Genomic DNA, 22223 nt, shown 5'->3' with positions numbered 1-22223 from the left:
CACTAGATGTTGGAACATTGCTGTGGGGACTTGTTTCCATTCAGCCACGAGGATTAGTGTGGTCGGGCACTGATGTTGGGCGATTAGGCCTGACTCAAAGTCAGCGTTCCAATTCATCCCAAAGGTGTTCAATGAGGTTGATGTCAGGGCTCTGTGCAGGCCAGTCAAGTTCTTCCACACCGATCTTGACAAACCATTTATGTATGGACCTCACTTTGTGCACAGGGGCATTGTCATGCTCAAACAGGTAAGGGCCTTCCCCAAACTGTTGCCACACATTTGGAAGCACAGAATCGTCTAGAATGTCATTGTATGCTGTAGCGTTAAGATTTCCCTTCACTGGAACTAAGGGGCCTAGCCCGAGCCATGAAAAACAGCCCCAGACCATTATTCCTCCACTAAACTTTACAGTTGGCACTATACATTGGGGCATCAGACTGCGAGATGGTGAAGTGTGATTCATCACTCCAGAGAATGCGTTTCCACTGGTCCAAACTCCAATGGCGGCAAGCTTTACACCACTCCAGCTGAAGCTTGGCGTTGCGCATGGTGATCTTAGGCTTGTGTGCGACTGCTCGGCCATGGAAACCCATTTCATGAAGCTCCAGAGGCAGTTTGGAACTCGGTAGTGAGTGTTGCAACCGGGGACAGACCATTTGTATGCGTTCCGCGTTTCAGCCGTCCCGTTCTGTGAGCTTGTGTGGTCTACCACTTGGCAGCTGAGCCGTTGTTGCTCCTATATGTTTCCACTTCACAATAACGGCACTTACAATAGACCGGGGCAGCTCTAGCAGGGCACACATTTGTTGGAAAGGTGGCATCCTATGAGCTCTTCAGTAAGGTCATTCTACTGCCAATGTGTCTCTGGAGATTGCATGGCTTTGTGCTCGATTTTTTTTTACACCTGTCAGCAATGGGTGTGGCTGAAATAGCCAAATCCACTCATTTGAAGGGGTGTCCACATACACTATATATACATGAGTATCTAAGATGTCATCAGCGTGTTCACATGGGAGATCTCTTACCAGTGCAAATAATGTGGCAAATACTTTAGTTTGAAAGGAAACTGGAAGTCTCATATGATCACTCACAAAAGGGGTTACATAAAAGCTTCAACCTGAAGTGAATCTGAAGTTAAAACAATAAATTCATACTTTGTCATTGTGAATTTCTTGACACATTCAACTTGTGAATACGTTTTATATGATGTTTTCTGGCAATTGATAACAGAACAAATTGTGTAATTTGTGGAGAGGGAAAAGCATTAGTCTATCAGATCTGTAAACTGAATCTAGCTCTGACTCGGGGACCTACCCTCCAGGACACTGCTGGCTTCAGGAAGTCCTCACAGCTGTCTACCACAGAGCACACACCTCTGTTCTCCGTATAGACGACATGCTCTAGTTGCTTGCCCGGGGGGCAAATCCAGCTCAAACTTCTCCCAGTTCATTGACGGCCTCCGGACGTGGTTTGACGTGCTCCAAGACATCAGGTGGCGCTAATGTAATGCAGTCTTACACCGTCCGCGGTTGATGACAGAAAACACAGCACGTGACATTGTTGTTTACAAAGGTATCTACTCGGTGGCGTAAACCCGCTAGACTGAAGCAGACAGACGTTTCAACATTTATTTGATAAAACAAACAGCTAGACTTTCATAACCATCGCCAATATGTCCAAACTACAGTTGTTGAATATATTCGTCACCGAGCGTTTATCCGCGGCTGCTGTGGAGATATTCGGGGTCGTGGAGAAGACCATAGCAGAGTATCAGGAAGAAATCTGCCGTTCAGCGGAGGAGAACGACCGTTTACGGAGGGAGATGGACATGATTATCAAATCAGAGATACAGTTATACAAAACAGGTCTGTAGCGAGTTAACGTTCGAGTTATAATAATATTTTACTTGTAGAATGTTACTAGACAATTTGTGGCACGTTGTGCAATTCTCACCCTGACCGCAACTCTGGGGAGTAATCATTAGTACAAACAGATGCAAAATGAGAATAATCTATTGAATAAATTCAGGTATATCCCTCCGTTTCGTTCCGTTTGCGTCCGTCTAAGAAACGTTTTGCAACAGAATCGGCGTAATGAATACACTTTATTGAATCACGTGCTTTAGTGTAGACTAAGGTTGCGTTCAGTACGACAGAAAGGGGTGCAACGTTGAATTTATCGGTAACAGAACGACTAGTTGGAAAAAGTTGTGATTATGGTGGCCCAGAGGTCAGTTACCATGTGGTGATGGACGACTTTTTGCGATTTCAGACTGAGGGGATTCGATTAACCTGCCCGGGTTGAACCGCTAGCCCGGGCTGGTGAGGGAGGCAGGCACGCCCTACTCAAATCGTATGGTAATCTGCGCTGCTCGGTCATATTGTAAAAAATGGAGCATCATTCAGAAACATTCAACATCTCTTCTCCATAAAATATAAAGTACCAGTCAAAAGTAATAAATTCCACAAATTAACTTTTAACAAGGCAAACCTGTTAATTGAAATACATTTCAGGTGACTACCTCATGAAGCTGGTTGAGAGAATGCCAAGAGTGTGCAAAGCTGTCATCAAGGCAAAGGGTGGCTACTTTGAATAATCTAAAATCTATTTTGATTTGTTTAACACTTTTTTTTTGGTTACTACATGATTCCACGTGTTATTTCATAGTATTCATGTGCTATTATTCTACAATGTAGGCTTTATTCATCTGCCAGAACGGGGCACCTGGCTCACGACCGGGAGGCAGCCCGGTTCCAAAACAAATGCAGTCAACACTAACCCGGTACACCAGGAGCAGGCATCGAATCCCCTCATGTTCTCACCCATATGCATCAGGTAAAACCGCCTAGCGACCAGGGGTGTGTTCAGTTCGCTTGAAAGTTTGCTATGTTGCGGAACGGTTTGTCTTGTACATTCTTTGAACCCACAACCCAACCTTATCCATTCAATTAAAACATTATTTTAAGTTTGTATGTACTGAACGCAACTCAGGCAGATGAACTGCCACAGGCGCTTTAAAACTAGCACAGACCTCAAACAAAGTCGTTTTTCTACAGATTTAGTCCAGTTACTGTGTGGGGGGAGAATCAGTAATATTCAGTCAGATCCAATGGCTGTCTCATAGTCACCAATGTGATATCAGCTGAACATACAAGTTTATCTTTTGCATTGAAGTGTGTATCAAATCAAATCAAACGTTATTTGTCACATACACCAAATACAACAAGTATAGACCTTACCGTGAAATGCTTACAAGCCCTTATCCAACGGTGTGCAGTTCAAGAAGAGTTAAGAACATATTTCCCAAATAAACTAAAGGCAAGAAATAAATAAAAAGTAACACAATAAAATAACAATAAGGAGGCTATTTACAGGGGGTACCGGTACCAAGTCAATGTACAGGTTAGTCGAGGTAATTTGTACATGTGTGTAGGGATGAAGTGACTGCATAAATGGCTACCACTCAGAGTAGACAGTTTTAGAATTCGTGGGCACCATAGGTTTGAGGAAAAAGTCAACGCAAAACAGGCCCTATTCAATTTAAACGATCTGTTTACAGGTCCACAGCAATTTGCAATTGTTGTGTTTCATAACCTTTTTGTCTGTCCGATCCTATGGCTCTTTCATAGTCACCATTGCGATAGCAGCTGGATCTGGGGCCTCATTTATAAACCGCGGGTACGTGCAAAATATACCCCAAAACGTGTGCACCAGTTTCCACATAAAAGTTGGCATTTATAAAAACTGAAGATGATGTGAAAATGTGCTCACATTCCCGCAAACTTTAGACCGTGCACACTCACAGTTTCTAGTGGTTGAAGTATTGCATTGCAAGTAGATTAGTATTTTGTGCAAAAGGGGCATATGATGGACGGCTTATTCATAACAGACAGGTTAATATCAAGATGCAATAATATCCCATTAGTGAGGAGAGAAAGTCTCATTTGTTTATCTTTGCATTTAAAAATAATTAGAAATAGGTATATTCCCTAGACTATTATTTATTTCATTGCGTAATAAATTCCTCTCCTTTTTGCAATGGTTTCATACTCACGAGGTAGCCCATAGGCCTACAACAGTGATACCATTCGTTCCATCTCTAGTTTAATTGGACCCACTTCACAGCAGTCAATAGATAAGCTACAGTATTTGAAGTATTTTGCAGTATGCCATCTGATCTGGAGCTTAGGTTATTAAGGTGTAAGTTACTTCTATAGTTTACGTCTGAATACTGTCATTTCACATTTCTTCAGTAGACAATATTGGATTTAAACACAACTTTTCGTAACCATTGTAGAATAAATTCTTCACCTTTTCTGGGCATGCTGGGTTTATATTCCCGAAGTAGCCATAGCCTATATACAACAAATTAACCTGCGCATCTCTCATTTAATTGGGCCTATTAGATACGCTATTATTTTAAGTATTTTGCTCTATACATCAGAAAGGAAGCGGGGTTTCTAACAAAGTAGAATTTAACAGGTGAACAGGCAGTTGATATTTTGTATTGAAGTGTATGGATACCACTGTGAGTAGACCCTGTTTCAGAATTCGCGGGCAGTGCACCATAGGTTCAAGAAAAAGTGAATGCAAAACAGGCCATATTAAATTCAAACGATCTGTTTACAAGTCCACAGCCATTTGCAATTGTTGTCTTTCCTAACCTGTATGTCTGTCAGCCTAGACCTACAGCAAGTTTAACAATGTGTCATCCCCTCCGAAGACATTTGATCAAGTTCACTATTGCTATTTCCTTTAGAAACTTGCCTCGGCCTAATTCAAATACTTTAAAAGTATACAGCAAATAAGGGCGTTATTGTTACCATAAAAGGTGAACGATAGGCGTTTTTCAGGCGGAGTTTTAATGCTCGTTCACGAGTGCACAGTTTCAGGACGGGTCTGATTTTATAACTGTAAACATGTGCCAAGTTGATAAATCTCAATATTTTTGTAGGTGCGCGAACTTCTCAGAAATGGCGCACGCATTTAATTGGTGTGAAATTTACGCAACGTTATAAATGAGGCTGGTCTACTTACGCGCCAACCAGATAATGAGCATATGAGGTGTCTCGGTTTCTATACCTTCTCTGGTGTAGATGCTGCGTTCATAACCAAGTGGGAAAGTGTTAATTACCAGTTATGAAGGCGTAACTACGAGTTGGATTAATTCACATGCTTTGAACTCGTTGAGAAATGCAGATTGGCCAATGGCAAACAAGCTGCTTCAACCATAAACTAAAAGTACAGTTATCATGCTCACAAACAAATTGTGTTCAAAAACCATATTCATAGATAGATTTTTATAAATAATGTTTTGTTGCATTTACCGGCCAAAATTGCCATTCTCGAGATAATTTTCTTAATGTGTGACGTCAGGTTTCAGCATGTGGGATAAGTCGGAGCTTGGTATGATAGATTAGTTTCCCACTAGTATTTACCAGTTGAAGGGACGTTTTTCCCTGTCGAATGTGGTAAATACCGTCTTCCCATTTGGTTATGAACAAAGCAAGACCAGTCTTCTTCTAAAGTGGGATTTTAGGGCAGACAGCTCAGTCATTCAAAATGCACTCAGAACCCTACTGGGGACCTGACAGGACGGATCTGCTCCAGCCAGTACTCTGTGTAGCCCCTCGTCCATGACATGCTTTAATCCCAAGAGGTGTTCAGCTGCAGATATGATATCGATCAATCTTGAGTTCTTATCCACTCCGGCAGTGCAGTTTATAACCATAGCGATAAATGCCAAAGTCCACCTTTTTCACGACGAGGGTATCTGGACCCTGCACCTGGCGAACGGCACCCACAGGACCAGACTACATTTACATTTACATTTACGTCATTTAGCAGACGCTCTTATCCAGAGCGACTTACAAATTGGTGCATTCACCTTATGATATCCAGTCGAACAACCACTTTACAATAGTACATCTATATTTTTTTGGGGGGTGGGGGGTTAGAAGGATTACTTTATCCTATCCCAGGTATTCCTTAAAGAGGTGGGGTTTCAGGTGTCTCCGGAAGGTGGTGATTGACTCCGCTGTCCTGGCATCGTGAGGGAGCTTGTTCCACCATTGGGGTGCCAGAGCAGCGAACAGTTTTCACTGGGCTGAGCGGGAACTGTGCTTCCGCAGAGGTAGGGGGGCCAGCAGGCCAGAGGTGGATGAACGCAGTGCCCTTCTTTGGGTGTAGGGACTGATCAGAGCCTGAAGGTACGGAGGTGCCGTTCCCTCACAGCTCCGTAGGCAATCACCATGGTCTTGTAGCAGATGCGAGCTTCAACTGGAAGCCAGTGGAGTGTGCGGAGGAGCGGGGTGATGTGAGAGAACTTGGGAAGGTTGAACACCAGACGGGCTGCGGCGTTCTGGATGAGTTGTAGGGGTTTAATGGCGCAGGCAGGGAGCCCCGCCAACAGCAAGTTGCAGTAATCCAGACGGGAGATGACAAGTGCCTGGATTAGGACCTGCGCCGCTCCCTGGGTGAGGCAGGGTCGTACTCTGCGAATGTTGTAGAGCATGAACCTACAGGACCGGGTCACCGCCTTGATGTTAGCGGAGAACGACAGGGTGTTGTCCAGGGTCACGCCAAGGCTCTTAGCACTCTGGGAGAAGGACACAATGGAGTTGTCAACCGTGATGGCGAGATCATGGAACGGGAAGAGCAGCTCCGTCTTGCCGAGGTTCAGCTTGAGATGGTGATCCGTCATCCACACTGATATGTCTGCCAGACATGCAGAGATGCGATTTGCCACCTGGTTATCAGAAGGGGGAAAGGAGAAGATTAGTTGTGTGTCGTCTGCGTAGCAATGATAGGAGAGACCATGTGAGGATATGACAGAGCCAAGTGACTTGGTGTATAGCGAGAATAGGAGAGGGCCTAGAACTGAGCCCTGGGGGACACCAGTGGTGAGAGCATGTGGTGCGGAGACGGATTCTCGCCACGCCACCTGGTAGGAGCGACCTGTCAGGTAGGACGCAATCCAAGAGTGAGCCGCGCCGGAGATGCCCAACTCGGAGAGGGTGGAGAGGAGGATCTGATGGTTCAGGATGAGAGCAGAGGAGAGAGTTAGCTTTAGCAGTGCGGAGAGCCTCCGTGACACAGAGAAGAGCAGTCTCAGTTGAATGACCAGTCTTGAAACCTGACTGATTAGGATCAAGAAGGTCATTCTGAGAGAGATAGCAAGAGAGCTGGCCAAGGACGGCACGCTCAAGAGTTTTGGAGATGAAAGAAAGAAGGGATACTGGTCTGTAGTTGTTGACATCGGAGGGATCGAGTGTTGGTTTTTTGAGAAGGGGTGCAACTCTCGCTCTCTTGAAGACGGAAGGGACGTAGCCAGCGGTCAAGGATGAGTTGATGAGCGAGGTGAGGTAAGGGAGAAGGTCTCCGGAAATGGTCTGGAGAAGAGAGGAGGGGATAGGGTCAAGCGGGCAGGTTGTTGGGCGGCCGGCCGTCACAAGTCGCAAGATTTCATCAGGAGAGAGAGGGGAGAAAGAGGTCAAAGCACGGGGTAGGGCAATGTGAGCAGGACCAGCGGTGTTGTTTGACTTAACAAACGAGGATCGGATGTCGTCAACCTTCTTTTCAAAATGGTTGACGAAGTCATCCGCAGAGAGGGAGGAGGGAGGGGAGGGGGAGGAGGATTCAGGAGGGAGGAGAAGGTGGCAAAGAGCTTCCTAGGGTTAGAGGCAGATGCTTGGAATTTAGAGTGGTAGAAAGTGGCTTTAGCAGCAGAAACAGAGGAAGAAAATGTAGAGAGGAGGGAGTGAAAAGATGCCAGGTCCGCAGGGAGGATAGTTTTCCTCCATTTCCGCTCGGCTGCCCGGAGCCCTGTTCTGTGAACTCGCAATGAGTCGTCAAGCCACGGAGCAGGAGGGGAGGACCGAGCCGGCCGGGAGGATAGGGGACATAGAGAGTCAAATGATGCAGAAAGGGAGGAGAGGAGGGTTGAGGAGGCAGAATCAGGAGATTGGTTGGAGAAGGATTGAGCAGAGGGAAGAGATGATAGGAGGTTGCGACGGCGCAATACTATCTGAGTAGGGGCAGAGTGAGTAGTGTTGGAGGAGAGCGAGAGGGAAAAGGATACAAGGTAGTGGTCGGAGACTTGGAGGGGAGTTGCAGTGAGATTAGTAGAAGAACAGCATCGGGTAAAGATGAGGTCAAGCGTATTGCCTGCCTTGTGAGTAGGGGGGGACGGTGAGAGGGTGAGGCCAAAAGAGGAGAGGAGTGGTGTCTCCACCATGGCAACCGACCCACTAGCACTTTCTTTCACTCTTTTGGCTGCCTCGGCATAAGAGACACTGGACAGCTCTTATCCTGGAAATCTCTGCCTCCTTCACCCTTACAGGGAATTCAAGGAGCTCATGTTCATGTTTCCCACCAGTGTAGACTAGACAACAAATCATCTTGTTTTTTTTGCACAGACAGGCCTTCCAAGTAAAAGTACAGATTTTGTATTAAGATAAGTCAATATTGATTGAATATATTTTTTCCCCTCCAGACTTCCAGCTACTGTCTCCTGCCGTTCACCCTGAGCAGCAGAACCGTGAGCAGGAGTGGAGCCCCAGTCTAGAGCAGGAGGACCCAGAACCCACACAAATTAAAGAGGAACAACAGGAGCTCAGACTCAGTCAGGAGGACTCACCTCAGCCCTCACATCTTTACCTAAACCAAACTGTGGATGATGGAGAGAGGAGCGCTCTACCTATCATCATAACTGAAGAGATCAAAACAGAACCTGATGGAGAGGGCTACAGAGTACCACAACCAACCAGTGATCAGGCCCTCTCAGTTCATCCAGACTGCTCTGCTGCAGTGGAGAAACTATATCAGTGTCAACAATGTGGCAAAAGCTTTACACGTAAGGGAAACTTGACCTTGCATTTAAAGATACACACAGGAGAGAAACCTTATCTGTGCAAACAATGTGGCAAAAGGTTTAACCAGAAGAGCAACTTGACCATCCACACAAGGGTACACACAGGAGAGAATCCCTATCAGTGCAAACAATGTGGCAAAAGGTTTAACCATAAGAGCAACTTGACCAGCCATACAAGGATACACACAGGAGAGAATCCGTATCAATGGAAAGCTATTTAAGACTTCATCAGTGTGTTCACACGGGAGAAATCTTACCAGTGCAAATAATGTGGCAAAAGCTTTGGTTATAAACAGCCATACATCACATATGAGCACTCACATTAAAGGGCATACATATTACTGCAGTGAGCACAGCAAAAACTTCAGCCTAGAGTGAAAGTGAAAACCACAAATGATACTTTGCATCATTGTGGATTTCTTCTCACATCCAACTTGTAAATTAATGTTATGTTCTGTTTTCTGGCACTTGACGACAAAACAAATTGAGTTGTGAAAATCATCAGTGAGTATTAGATTTCTTAGCTGAAACTCTCTCACTTTCAGAGACCTACAGTGCATTCGGAAAGTATTCAGACCCCTTGACTCTTTCCATTTTGTTACGTTACAGCCTTATTCTAAAATTGATTAAATAGTTTTTTTCCCTCATCAATCGATCAATCGAAATTTTAGCAAATGGATCTGTACTTTGCTCTGTTCAGCTTTGCCTTGATCCTGACTACCTGAATTTCCAGACTATAAACTGCTACTTTTTTCCCACGCTTTGAATCTCACGGCTTAAACAATGACGCGGCTAATATATGGATTTTTCCCGCTTTCAAAAAAACACATTCTGTGACGTGCTCAGTTTTTTGGCGGCATGAAGCTTTCATTAGACCAATGAAATTGCCGAACGGGTTAAGGTCAAACAACTTTTTTGTTTACTGTTTAGATTAAATCGAGCACTCTCAAACTGCACATCATTCTGATTACGGTAGTCATTTTGTCACCATCATCATGGCAAAGACACGGAGAAATGCATATGATGTAAGCTTTCAAGTTGAAGGCCATTGATCTGGCTGTTGGAAAAGGAAATGGAGCTGCTGCACAGGAGCTTGGTCTTAATGAGTCGATGATAAGACGCTGGAAACAGCAGCGTGAGGAATTGACTCAGTGCAAAAAGACAACTAAAGCTTACTGTAAATGTTTTATTTTTTGTTACAAGCCCGTGTTTCGTTAAAGCCTATTTATTTTTGTTACAAGCCGTGTTTCGTTAAAGCCTATTTATTTTTGTTACAAGCCCGTGTTTCGTTAAAGCCTATTTATTTTTGTTACAAGCCGTGTTTCGTTAAAGCCTATTTATTTTTGTTACAAGCCGTGTTTCGTTAAAGCCTATTTATTTTTGTTACAAGCCGTATTTCGTTAAAGCCTGTGTAAAGTTCATTTGTACCGGTAGGCACCTGCGGCTTATAGACGTGCGGCTTATTTATGTTCAAAAGAATACTTTTTTAAAAATTCATTGGATGCGGCTTATATTCAGGTGCGCTCAATAGTCCGGAAATTACGGTAGTCTCCCAGTCCCTCCACTGAAAAACATCCCCACAGCATGATGCTGCCACCACCATGGTTCACCGTAGGGATGGTGCCAGGTTTCCTCCAGATGTGACGCTTGGTATTCAGGTCAAAGATTTTAATCTTGGTTTCATCAGACCAGAGAATCTTGTTTCTCATGGTCTGAGAGTCTTTAGGTGCCTTTTGGCAAACTCCAAGCGGGCTGTCATGTGCCTTTCGCTGAGGAGTGGCTTCCGTCTGGCCACTCTACCATAAAAGCCTGATTGGTGGAATGCTGCAGAGATGGTTGTCCTTCTGGAAGGTTCTCCCATCTCCACAAAGTGACTCTGGAGCTCTGTCAGAGTGACCATCGGGTTCTTGGTCACCTCCCTGACTAAGGCCCTCCTCGCCCAATTTCTCAGTTTGGCCGTGCGGTCAGCTCTAGGAAGAGTCTTGGTGGTTCCAAACTTCTTCCATTAAAGGATGCTGGAGGCTACTGTGTTGTTGAGGACCTTCAATGGAGCAGAATTATTTTGGTACCCTTCCCCAGATCTTTGCATCGACACAATCCTGTCTCGGAGCTCTACGGACAATTCCTTCAACCTCATGGCTTGGTTTTTGCTTTGACATGCACTATCAACTGTGGGACCTTATATAGACAGGTGTGTGCCTTTCCATATCATGTTCTATCAATTGAATTGTAGAAGTTGTAGAAACATCAAGGATGATCAATGGAAACAGGATGCACCTGAGCTCAATTCCCAGTCTCATAGCAAAGGGTCTGAATACTTATGTAAATACGGTATCTGTTTTATATTTTTAATACATTTGCAAACATTTTCTAAACTGTTTTCGCTTTGTCATTATGGGGTATTGAGTGTAGATTGCTGAGAATTATTATAATTTTTTAATCAATTTTAGAATAAGGCTGTTTCTGTTTTGCAATGTAACAAAATGTGGAAAAAGTGGAGGACACTGCTGGCTTCAGGAAGGCCTCACTGTTTCATTTGAGGGAAAATGTCTATGTATTTGTGTTTTTTGTTTTTAATGTGTTGGTTGTTTCGTGTAAAGAAGAGAAAAATGAAATAAATTGTCTACAAATAAAGAAGAAGGAAGCCCTCACTGATGTGGCTAGCACAAAGCACACATTTGGACTTCTAAACAATAGGAGGTCTTATTCAGTTGTTTAACAATGACATACAGGATATCTTCTATCTGTACTGATGACTGCATGTTAGAATATTGAAGTAGCCTATTACATTTTTGTTGACAATCTATATAATGCAGCAAATAATTTGTTTAAATAAAGTAGTTTTTTCAATGGATGTCATAGTGAAACCCTATTTTTCTCTGTTGAACATGATTTCTGTGATGGTTCATACTAGGCAGGTTTAATACATGCTCTATCAGCTCTATTTCCTGCTTCTTACCCCCCAACCCTATCCTGAACCGTTTTCATAAAGTGTCTGAGATGAGGGCCGATCTAGGATCAGTTCGCCCCTGCCCATTCATTATAATTGACATAAAGCATCTCAAATGAGTGCTGATCTGGGATCAGATTGCCCCTGTCCATTCATTATAATTGAAAAAGCAAAACTAGATCAGCACTCCCACTCAGACGCTTTGGATCCGATTCCGATTTAGGAAATTATGCCTTTTTTACGCACTTCTCAGTAGTTGTTATTCAGACTTACCATATGAAGGTGTGTAATGGGTTGGTGACAAACATGTTCCCTACTTTCTCCCCCTTCCACTTGCCTCCTCCATTTTTGCAGTAATGCTGCAATCAGTTGATTGTAACTTTGGCTTAAGCAAACATTCCCATTTTTTTAAAATATTTGCATGTGTGATGTAACTCCACCATTCCTATTCATAATATCATTAATAAATATAAAACAAACAAAAAAAGTTCCATAAAGAATGTTTTTTACATTTTTTATCAATCAGTATATTTGAGTTGAACCATAATATTTGTTATAATATTTGTTCCATCTTTTCTGGAGGATAAAACTGAAATTGTAACCAGCTGTGTATAACTTGTTTAAAACCTCAAGAGATGTAAAGACTCCTGTTTATGGGACCTGCGTGGTTCTAGTACTGGTTCCGACCAACATTTTCACTTAAAAATCAATCTGTGGACACTGTAGATCGAAATGGCTTGCATTGAGCGATAGCCCTGGTTCCCACGGACACAGTAATATATTGTCTGAGCCTGTGTGACGTAGGATGTGAACATAGAAACCCCTTGAAGCTGGGATGTCCCTCCTACCATTTCATTTTCACTTCCGACTGTCCATCAACTCCTGGCTGAACCCTACATCACATCCACTGACAAAGCACATGCCTGCAATCATTACACCATAGCCCAACAGTGGTGGCTCATCACTGTAGCACATTCAGAGATCGATTTATAGCCATTGATCTAAAATGATTCATATATTTTAAACATAAAAATGTTTGTTTGTCATAGACGGACAAGATACATATGAAATGATAGGCGAGCTCCTAACAAGTTCAGGAAGCCACGCTATAGCTCTGGGAGATGTTCACAGCGATGAGGGCAAACGTTTTGATCAAGAGAACCCTTTAGAAAGTATACACATTTTCTCTAACACCAGACACACAAATATGTATTTTACAGTTATAACGAAGGTGACATCTTATAGTTTGATTATACTATATTTAGAAAGCACACTGTAAGTCATTTCAAGCCTTATTCATAAGGTTTTGTTGAATAGGAAATGCATCACATAAAATGTCATATTTGTACTGTGTACTTGAGCTTGTGTCCTTAAAAGTGACTACACCTCAGAAATATATAACTATTTTTACCAGAATGGGGAGATTTACTTTCTTGGAGTATGCAGGATTACTATTTATAGTCTGTGGCCCTCTCATGATAAATAATTACTTTTGGGGATTATGTAGATTACATTTTCGATTACATTTAGTTGCATTTAACTGAAAGGGTGATACTTTGAACAAAGTTTCATTTTCAATTAATCGAAAATGAGAAGTTGTAATCTGTATAAACGCAAAAAGGTCATTTTTGAACAAAGGTTGAGCCTTTCTTAATAATCTACTGTAGAACCAGTTTGGGCTTAAGTATAATTTACGTATGAGTGAAGCTTTTAGTGAGAGGTTTAATGCTTTAATATTTAAAGGCATAGCCACCGGAAGTAGTTTTTAAATTGTGATTTTCAGAAAATCACAATTTAAAAAAAGTATTAATATAGAAAATATAAAAAAATGTATGCAGCATTTGTTTTGTTTCACCAAATTAGTGCACTAGGCCTTTATTACTCCTGTATGAGCAGAGAGGAGCAAAATATTGGTCAGCAGAGCGGGGAGAAATGCAGAATCTTCCCGCGGCCATGTTTAATCATTTCAGTTGCCCACTCATATTCATTATATGAATAGGCACCTTTAATTAGCAATATTTTTGGCTCATGTGATTTAAAAAAACATATCGTCTGGAGTAGACCTGCGCCATAAGTTAGTCAGTAAAATGGAGATTGGACTAGAGTTAATCAATGTAATTTGTCCATAAATATACAGGTATACCTCTCCATGGTTGCAGAATCTTCTCTTTTTGCTAACCTTCCATTGAAATTTCTTGTGGTAAATTAATTGATATCTTTAGGGATATGAATATCAAGTATGTGTACTTTACCATCAGGCCATTTTGTAGGTAAAGTACAAGATAATGTAAAAATGTTGTCTTTTAACGATCCAATACATAAGGTACACTTAATTGGGTTTAAGTCCAAAGAGGATAGAAAAGGGATCAAGATCTTCAATGAGACTGTGCAGGGATCTAGATTTGCAGATTTAAGAGTCAGATTTTAGTCATTGGCATACACTGACACTTTTGTTTTCAAGCCCTGGATTTCTAACCCCCAGAATTGGGGCCTTTGTGAATACAACCCCTGGTCAACTTTGACCTCCTCCCAACTGGTGTCTCCTGGGACATGATGGTTTAAATAGAAGGCACTAAGAGACAATGCAAAGAATGAAAAAACCGTCTCGTTGTTACAGAATATACTGACTGACAACAGTTAGAAATCTAAACTAGCAATTCAGCGTATAGTCTGCTAGAAACGAAGAAGACATTTTAGCTCAATTTGGTGTTGGGTTATGATCCAGCAACTGGTTTTCCATTAAATGCTCCAAGACAGCAGGTGGCGCTATTGTAATGCAGTCTGTTTTTCACTGATCGCGTTGCGTAAGAGCACATTCCTCGTTGTTTACATATGTTCTAGTTGCTGACAGAGAAGTTTCAACATTTCTTTGATCGCCAATATGTCAAAACTACAGTTGTTGAATGTATTCGTCACCGAGCGTTTATCCGCGGCTGCTGTAGAGATCTTCGGGGCCGTAGAGAAGACTATAGCAGAGTATCAGGAACTAATCTTATGTTCAGCAGAGGAGAACGAGCGTCTACGGAGGCTGTTGGCCATGGTTATCGAACCAGAGATAAAGTTACACAGAGTTGGTGTGTATAGCGAGCTACAGTTGTGATACGAGATTTGTATATTTAACGTCACTAGACTAGATAATTCAGGTGGCATGTGTAGCTCAGTTGGTAGAGCATGGTGTTTGCGAATGCCAGGGTTGTGGGTTCGATTCCCACGGGGGACCAGTACGGAGTAAAAAAATTATCAAATGTATGCATTCACTACTGTAAATCGCTCTGGATAAGAGCGTCTGCTAAATGACAAAAATGTGATATACGCACTCGTAGCCCAATGTTATACATTTGATTAAATATTTATTTAATTAACGAATAAAATGAGGTTTAATTAGCCAGCAGATGCGACCTGTTTGCTTACAGCTGCACTAGGGTCGGACAGTCTTCCCGCATAGATTAAAACCCCGTGGAGGGATGACAATTCGGAAAACAACGCATTTCTCATCTCTGGATTGAGATACATTTTCCGAGCCATATCTCGCGCCGGCTCTGTAGGAAGCCTGTCCAACCCTACTGCAGCTGTAAGCAAGCGGGTTGGATATGCTGGTTGATGTCTGAAGGGCATTCCATAACGACTGCATTAGAGAACTCATGGTCCAATGACTGTACCTGCAGTAGACCCACGTCTGAAGCTATCTACATCCTAGTCTGGATTATACCCATTTGTCCCTCGTCTGAAGCTATCTACACTCTAGTCCCGATTAGCTAAACACATTTACAGTGCATTCGGAAAGTATTCAGACCCCTTGACGATTTCCACATGTTGTTATGTTTCTGCCTTATTCTAAAATGGATTAAAAAAAATGTTTAAATCCTCATCAAGCTACACACAATACCCCATAATGACAAAGCGAAAAACATTGGCGTCCATATTAGATTTTGATTTTGGGGAGGGGAGTAGCATATAAAAACTGGATTTAATAGTTTGTTGTTCACTGGTCAGCGACGCAAACGGCCATTCAGTTTCTGCAATTTCTGTTATTCAATACGTTTCAATGGGCTTTAGTAGTAAAGGCCAAAATCAATATTTTATCAAATAATTGTATAGATTTTTTTGATACCTAAAGGGGTCCTGCAATTAAAAATCAAATAGCTAAATGATCCATATAGTATGACCATCTTAAAACAATTCCATATGACAGCTTAGCACATTTTTATTCTTGAACTTATTTAGGCTTGCCATAACAAAGAGGTTGAATACTAATTGACTCAAGACATTTCAGCTTTTCATTTTTAGTTAATTTGCTAACTTTTCTCAAAACATAATTCCACTTTGACATTATGGGGTATTGTGTGTAGACCAATGACACAATCTCAATTTAATCTATTTTAAATTCAGGCTGTAACACAACAAAATCTGTCAAGGGGAGTGAATACTTTCTGAAGGCACTGTAGCTTTGGACTTGGGACACAGGCTGCTAGTGGTCATTGGACCATGAGTTATCTCCAATGCAGTCACTATGAAATGCCCAAAGACCTCGTCATTCATTATTTCATTAATTAGTAAGACATGTCAAATATTGGGATAGCACACCCTGAACATCACTTTAGTTGGCCACCGTTGCTCTGTTGAATCATGCTGTAGCTAGTGTAGTAGACCATTCAACAAATCCTCTTGTTTTTAAGCACATAGAGGACTTCCAAACAAAATCACTATTTTTAGTCATTCAAAATATTGATTGAATATATTTGTTTCCCTCCAGACTTCCAGGAACTCACTCCAGTAGTTCCCCCTGAGCAGCAGAACTGTGAGCAGGAGTGGAGCCCCAGTCTGGGGCAGGAGGACCCAGAACCCACACAGATTAAAGAACAACAGGAGCTCAGACTCAGTCAGGAGGACTCACCTCAGCCCTCACATCTTTACCTAAACCAAACTGTGGATGATGGAGAGAGGAGCGCTCTACCTATCATCATAACTGAAGAGATCAAAACAGAAGCTGATGGAGAGGGCTACAGAGTACCAGAACCAACCAGTGATCAGCCCCTCTCAGTTCATCCAGACTGCTCTGCTGCAGTGGAGAAACTATATCAGTGTAAACAATGTGGCAACAGCTTCACACGTAAGGGACACTTGACCATCCATTCAAGGATACACACTGGGGAGAAACCTTTTCAGTGCAAACAATGTGGTAGATGTTTCAATGTTATGAGTAACCTGAAACAGCATATGAGAATACACACAGGACAGAAATCTTATCAGTGCAAAGACTGTGGCAAATGTTTCAGTCGGAAGTGTGACTTGGACAGACATACAAGGATACACACAGGGGAGAGATCTTTTCAGTGTGAAGACTGTGGAAAAGCTTTCAACCAGAAGATAGAATTGGCATTGCATATGAGAGTTCATACAGGACAGAGACCATACAGCTGTCCTGTATGCAGGAAAAGTTACATGACATTAAGCCATTTAAGACGTCATCAGAGCGTTCACACAGGGGAGAAATTTCATCAGTACAAAGAATGTGACAAATGCTTTAGTTATAAAGGAAGCTTGAAGTTGCATATGAGCACTCACACAAAAGGGATACATAATATCACTGCAATGAGTGCAGCAAAAGCTTCAGCCTGCAGTGAATCTGAAGTGAAAACAACAAATGATACTTTATCATTGTAGATTTCTTGTTACATCCAACTTTAAATTAATGTTCTATTTTCTGGCACTCGACCAAAAAATGAATTGAGTTGTGTGTGTGGAGGGGGAAGCATCACTCAGTGTCAGCTTTTTAAGATGAATCTAGCTCTCACTTTCAGGGACCTACCCTCCAGGACACTGCTGGCTTCAGGAAGTCCTCACCGCTGTAGCATAGAGCACACACTTGGACTTCTAAACAACAGGAGTTCTTATTCAATTGTTTAACAATGACATACAGGATATTTGAGCCACTATCTTCTATCTGTACTGACAACTGCATGTTAGAATATTGAAGTAGCCCATCACATCTGTATTGACTCAATACAGCAAATAAACTTTGTTTTAATAAAGTTGTTTTTTTCAATGGATGTCACAGTGAAACCCTATTTTTCTCTGTTGAACATGATTTCTGTGATGGTTCATATTAGGCAGGTTTAATACATCCTCTATCAGCTCTATTTCCTGCTTCTTACCCCAACCCTATCCTGGAACAGCATTCCTAAACTCTCAGACGCTTTGTCCATACAGGCCCTGTGTCAATTTTACCTCCTGACTGGTGTCTCCTGGGACATGGCTGAAAGTAAACAGGTGCCTTTGTTTTAATTATTGGGTCACAAAGACCTTTGTTGGGTAAAGGTCAGGCTGTAAAGGACTTTGGGAACCATTACCTTATACTGACAGTGGCTTCCTGTGAATACTGTGAGTGTTTAAATGTAGGTCAGTGTGATATTTGACAGGCCACATTCCTAAGGAACACCAGCGTCATGGAGGATCCTCAACATTCCAACTGACCTGACCGCGCCCTCCACAACCGTGTCTCCTTCCCCCATCCGCGAGCCTGACCCCAGAGGGTCCTGAGGTACAGTGTTGCGAGAATCAGGACCAGCTTTAACTGAGTGTTTGGGTACATCTCAGTCGTCATAAGTCTGACCCCTCCCCTTTCCACTCCTTTGCAATTCTTCTGCAGGTCGTTGTTTTGTGAGAGAAGGGTTCTCCGTTAACTAAAGTAACTGGAGTAAAAAATCAGGTAGATGATAGCAGGATACCTATAATGATACTTTTTGCCTGTGCATACTGCTCTCTACTTGCAGTGCTCTCAACACATTTTTGGGTTGTGGTTATTCCTCCTATGGTAGTGACTGTCAAAAATTCCACTATAATGGCAAACTTGAACTGCTGCTGACCTGACACCAAGACCACTGTCTCATCATCTCTAATAAAACGTGGCAAAAGAATGTTGTAGGGATTTATTTGGATAGATATGACTAGATCCACAAAAATTGATAATTTACGTCTAGCATGTTTACTTTTACCCAAATTTTTGCCTGTAGGATTAGGGGGAGTGTCACTGGCGCCCGTCTTATAAAAACAATATAGAATCAACCACAAAGTTGACGAATCATGAAATATAATAAAACTATTTATGAAGATAATAAACTCCCACTTCTAAACTAATCCTCGGCCAGCTGTGGGGTGGTTTGATGGTTGTGGTTGGTTTGGGGTGGTTTGCTGTGGGGTGTTTTGATGGTTGTGGTTGGTTTGGGGTGGTTTGCTGTGGGGTGGTTTGATGGTTTGTGGTTGGTTTGGGGTGGTTTGCTGTGGGGAGGTTTGATGGTTTGTGGTTGGTTTGGGGTGGTTTGCTGTGGGGAGGTTTGATGGTTTGTGGTTGGTTTGGGGTGGTTTGCTGTGGGGAGGTTTGATGGTTTGTGGTTGGTTTGGGGTGGTTTGCTGTGGGGTGGTTTGATGGTTTGTGGTTGGTTTGGGGTGGTTTGCTGTGGGGAGGTTTGATGGTTTGTGGTTGGTTTTGGGTGGTTTGCTGTGGGGTGGTTTGATGGTTTGTGGTTGGTTTGGGGTGGTTTGCTGTGGGGTGGTTTGATGGTTTGTGGTTGGTTTGGGGTGGTTTGCTGTGTGGGGTGGTTTGATGGTTTGTGGTTGGTTTTGAGTGGTTTGCTGTGGGGTGGTTTGATGGTTTGTGGTTGGTTTGGGGTGGGTTGATGTGGGGTGGTTTGATGGTTTGTTGTTGGTTTGGTCTCCTAATAATCTCCAGTCATTTATCAATCAATAAGAACTGAATTTGAACTAGTACTGGCCACTTAACATTTATCTGGGCGACTTTTGTCAGAACTGGTAATTTCCTCTGTTTTCAGGGCAGATCTGGGTCTGTGTTTGTTATCATAGGCTGTGATAATCGCTCCTCAGGCTCCCACCAGTACAAACTAAATGAAGGCCTCTGAAAAGAAGGCCAACTGAAATGAAGTCCAAGCTGAAAGGAAGGCCTCTGAAAGTTGTGGCCAGAAACATTGTTTTAAATTAGATTCATGTAAGCCGGCATTGTTCGTGTGCCAATGGTGGAAATGCCAGATTAATTTCAGAGAGAAATGGGTCAAGAAAACAGAGAGAGGAGCTGGAGGGTATAGGACTCTTTTAGTGGTAGTTTTCAGAGTGGAAATATGTAGGATAAAAATTCCCTGATGTCTATCATCTAATTTTCAGATGGGCCAGAGACCGTAATAGATGACATAGGCCTGCTAGCAGAAAACAATAGACCCTAGATACGATCACTAGGAGAGTAAATACAAATATAGCTAGCGGAAAACAAAAGACCATAGATACTATCAATAGGCGGGTACATACAAATATGGCTAGCAGACGTGATACCCATTACAAAGGAATAACATGTAGGCCTATCTGAAACACTACAGAAAAAAGTACTACAATTGTTGCATACAACAAACATAATCAAAAGTTGCCATAAAAAGACTTAGTACAGATGAGAATGAACCTTTGTGGATACATTGAAAAACAATCTTGATGACAATCCAATGTTCCAGTTTTATCTGACAGTCTTTCAGCGTCAGTGGCAATTGAGGCATACTGTCAGTAGAACAATGGTCAATTGGTCGATTCAGTGTACTCCGACTATGATGGAGGGTATCCACAGCTTTTTCAGGCCATTCTTGGGCAGCTATAAAGAGAGACGTGAGCCACTAGATTATTGCTATCAGGATGACGATCGCTGCCACGGGACAAACAGAGTGGATACCAAAGGACAGACTGTATGTGATGGTATCTGATCACATCTGTATGAACCCACTCTAAACCAGAACCAGAACAGAGCTCGAACCGAAGTCATTCAGCTCACATCTCGGGCCCAGTCTCCAAGTCCAAAAACTTCACTCTGTATATTATCTGTACAGATGACGTATTGTCTTTACAGCGCTGACACAGCAGAGGAATCTTTCCATAAACAGATGTGTGTGTGTGTGTGAGAGAGGAGAGAGAGAGAGAGAGAGAGAGAGAGAGAGAGAGAGAAAGTTTGTCTACTGTTGGATTGAAGGGAGGGAATCTACACACTTCATAAATATTTATCTCACACATCAGTCTCTCATTTATTGGCAATAAACATCTCCTGCCTCTGACGTCTGCAGCTCATACAGGCTACGGAGGGCAGGAAGGAACATCCAGTGATAGGAGTAACTGTAGATGTATTCTAACCATGTCTGTTACATTGGTTTGGAAGAGCGAATATGACAATGACAATATAGTACTTCATGTAATTGGATGGCGCCAACTTTTTGCATTTGTAATATTTAGTCAATTGTAGTTGTCAGTTTTCAGTCATGGTCTACGTGACCCTGTGTTGCTAGTTGCTGCGGGTAAAGAGGAGAGGTGATGTCCTCAGGACCTTGCATAGCGAACAGACACACTCCTCTCCTCTGCCTTTTTCTGTCTGGAACATTGGCTCATTAGGGAAGCTGATTAAATCGATGGGACGAGGGTCAGGCCAACCACTGGAGGGAGAAATGCTGTGCTGTGATGAACATGGAGATGAAGGAAGACAAAGACAGAAAGAGGTAGCGGGACGGATGGGGAAGTATAGGGTTGTTTGCAGAAGTGAACGGGAAAGAGGCAGGGACAGAAAGAGTGGGGGGAGTTGAGGGAGAGAGGGATAGGCAGAGCGAGAGAGAAAGATAGGAATGTAGTGTTAGTGATTGTAGTTGGCGGCTCTGAGGGCTCTTCGCCACATGTTTTGGCTGTGCAGGGAGACTAGACGTTCCTTTCTAATGGAACCCTACAGAGAACAGGCGGAAAGCCACTCAAATCCTCTATCTAATGAAATAACATAACGTGTCTGTGTGTGCCTGAAAAAGAGGGGATGTCAAGAGAAGTTAGGAGGGATGTTACTTTTTCTCTTCTAAATTTCAACCAGATTTTTAATTGAGGACTAATTAGGTTCCAGGAAACCGCCCCTCAAGATTAAAGGAGAAAGTTGAAGTTTCAGAGAGACAATAATGAGGGTATGCAGTACTTTCTCTGTGTTCTGTCTGCCCAACAGCCCAAGGCATTTCATTATCACCCTCATTTATCTAATCGTCTGATTTTCTGAACCACTTTAAATGGGGCTATGATTGTGATTGGTTTGGGGAGCACACACTGTCCTGGTTCTTCTCACTTTAGCCCAGTTTGTGCTCCACTTCTGTCTGATGCTGCAGTAAAATGGATTTTATTACATTCTTTCTTTTTTGAAACAGAGTTCCAAGTTCTTCAAAGTTTTGGGTCCCACTTCTTATCTGCTACTCTTATTATGACAGTGGTAACACAGTGCCCTCTTGTCTATTACAGTGACCACCTGTTAATGAATGTCTATCATGTCTAATTCCTGCTGACCATGATAATAAGAATAGTGTTTTTCACTAACAAGTCTAAACTTCAAAGCTC

At 42.5% G+C, this 22223-nt stretch overlaps 1 long non-coding RNA gene across 1 annotated transcript; it reads left to right on the top strand.

The window, feature by feature from the left end:
* Window positions 1-1542: 1542 nt before the first annotated feature.
* Window positions 1543-11726, top strand: LOC123728177 (uncharacterized). Its single transcript, XR_014381127.1, has 2 exons — window positions 1543-1865; window positions 8495-11726. It is a non-coding gene; the product is annotated as an uncharacterized LOC123728177 (long non-coding RNA).
* The last annotated feature ends 10497 nt before the right edge of the window (window positions 11727-22223 follow it).

The sequence above is a fragment of the Salmo salar genome, chromosome 17 (genome assembly GCF_965601325.2).
Source record: "Salmo salar chromosome 17, fSalSal1, whole genome shotgun sequence".
NCBI classification, from domain to species: Eukaryota; Metazoa; Chordata; class Actinopteri; order Salmoniformes; family Salmonidae; genus Salmo; species Salmo salar.
The sequence above is the reverse complement of the archived record's forward strand: the minus strand, read 5'-3'. Positions and strand labels throughout refer to the sequence as shown.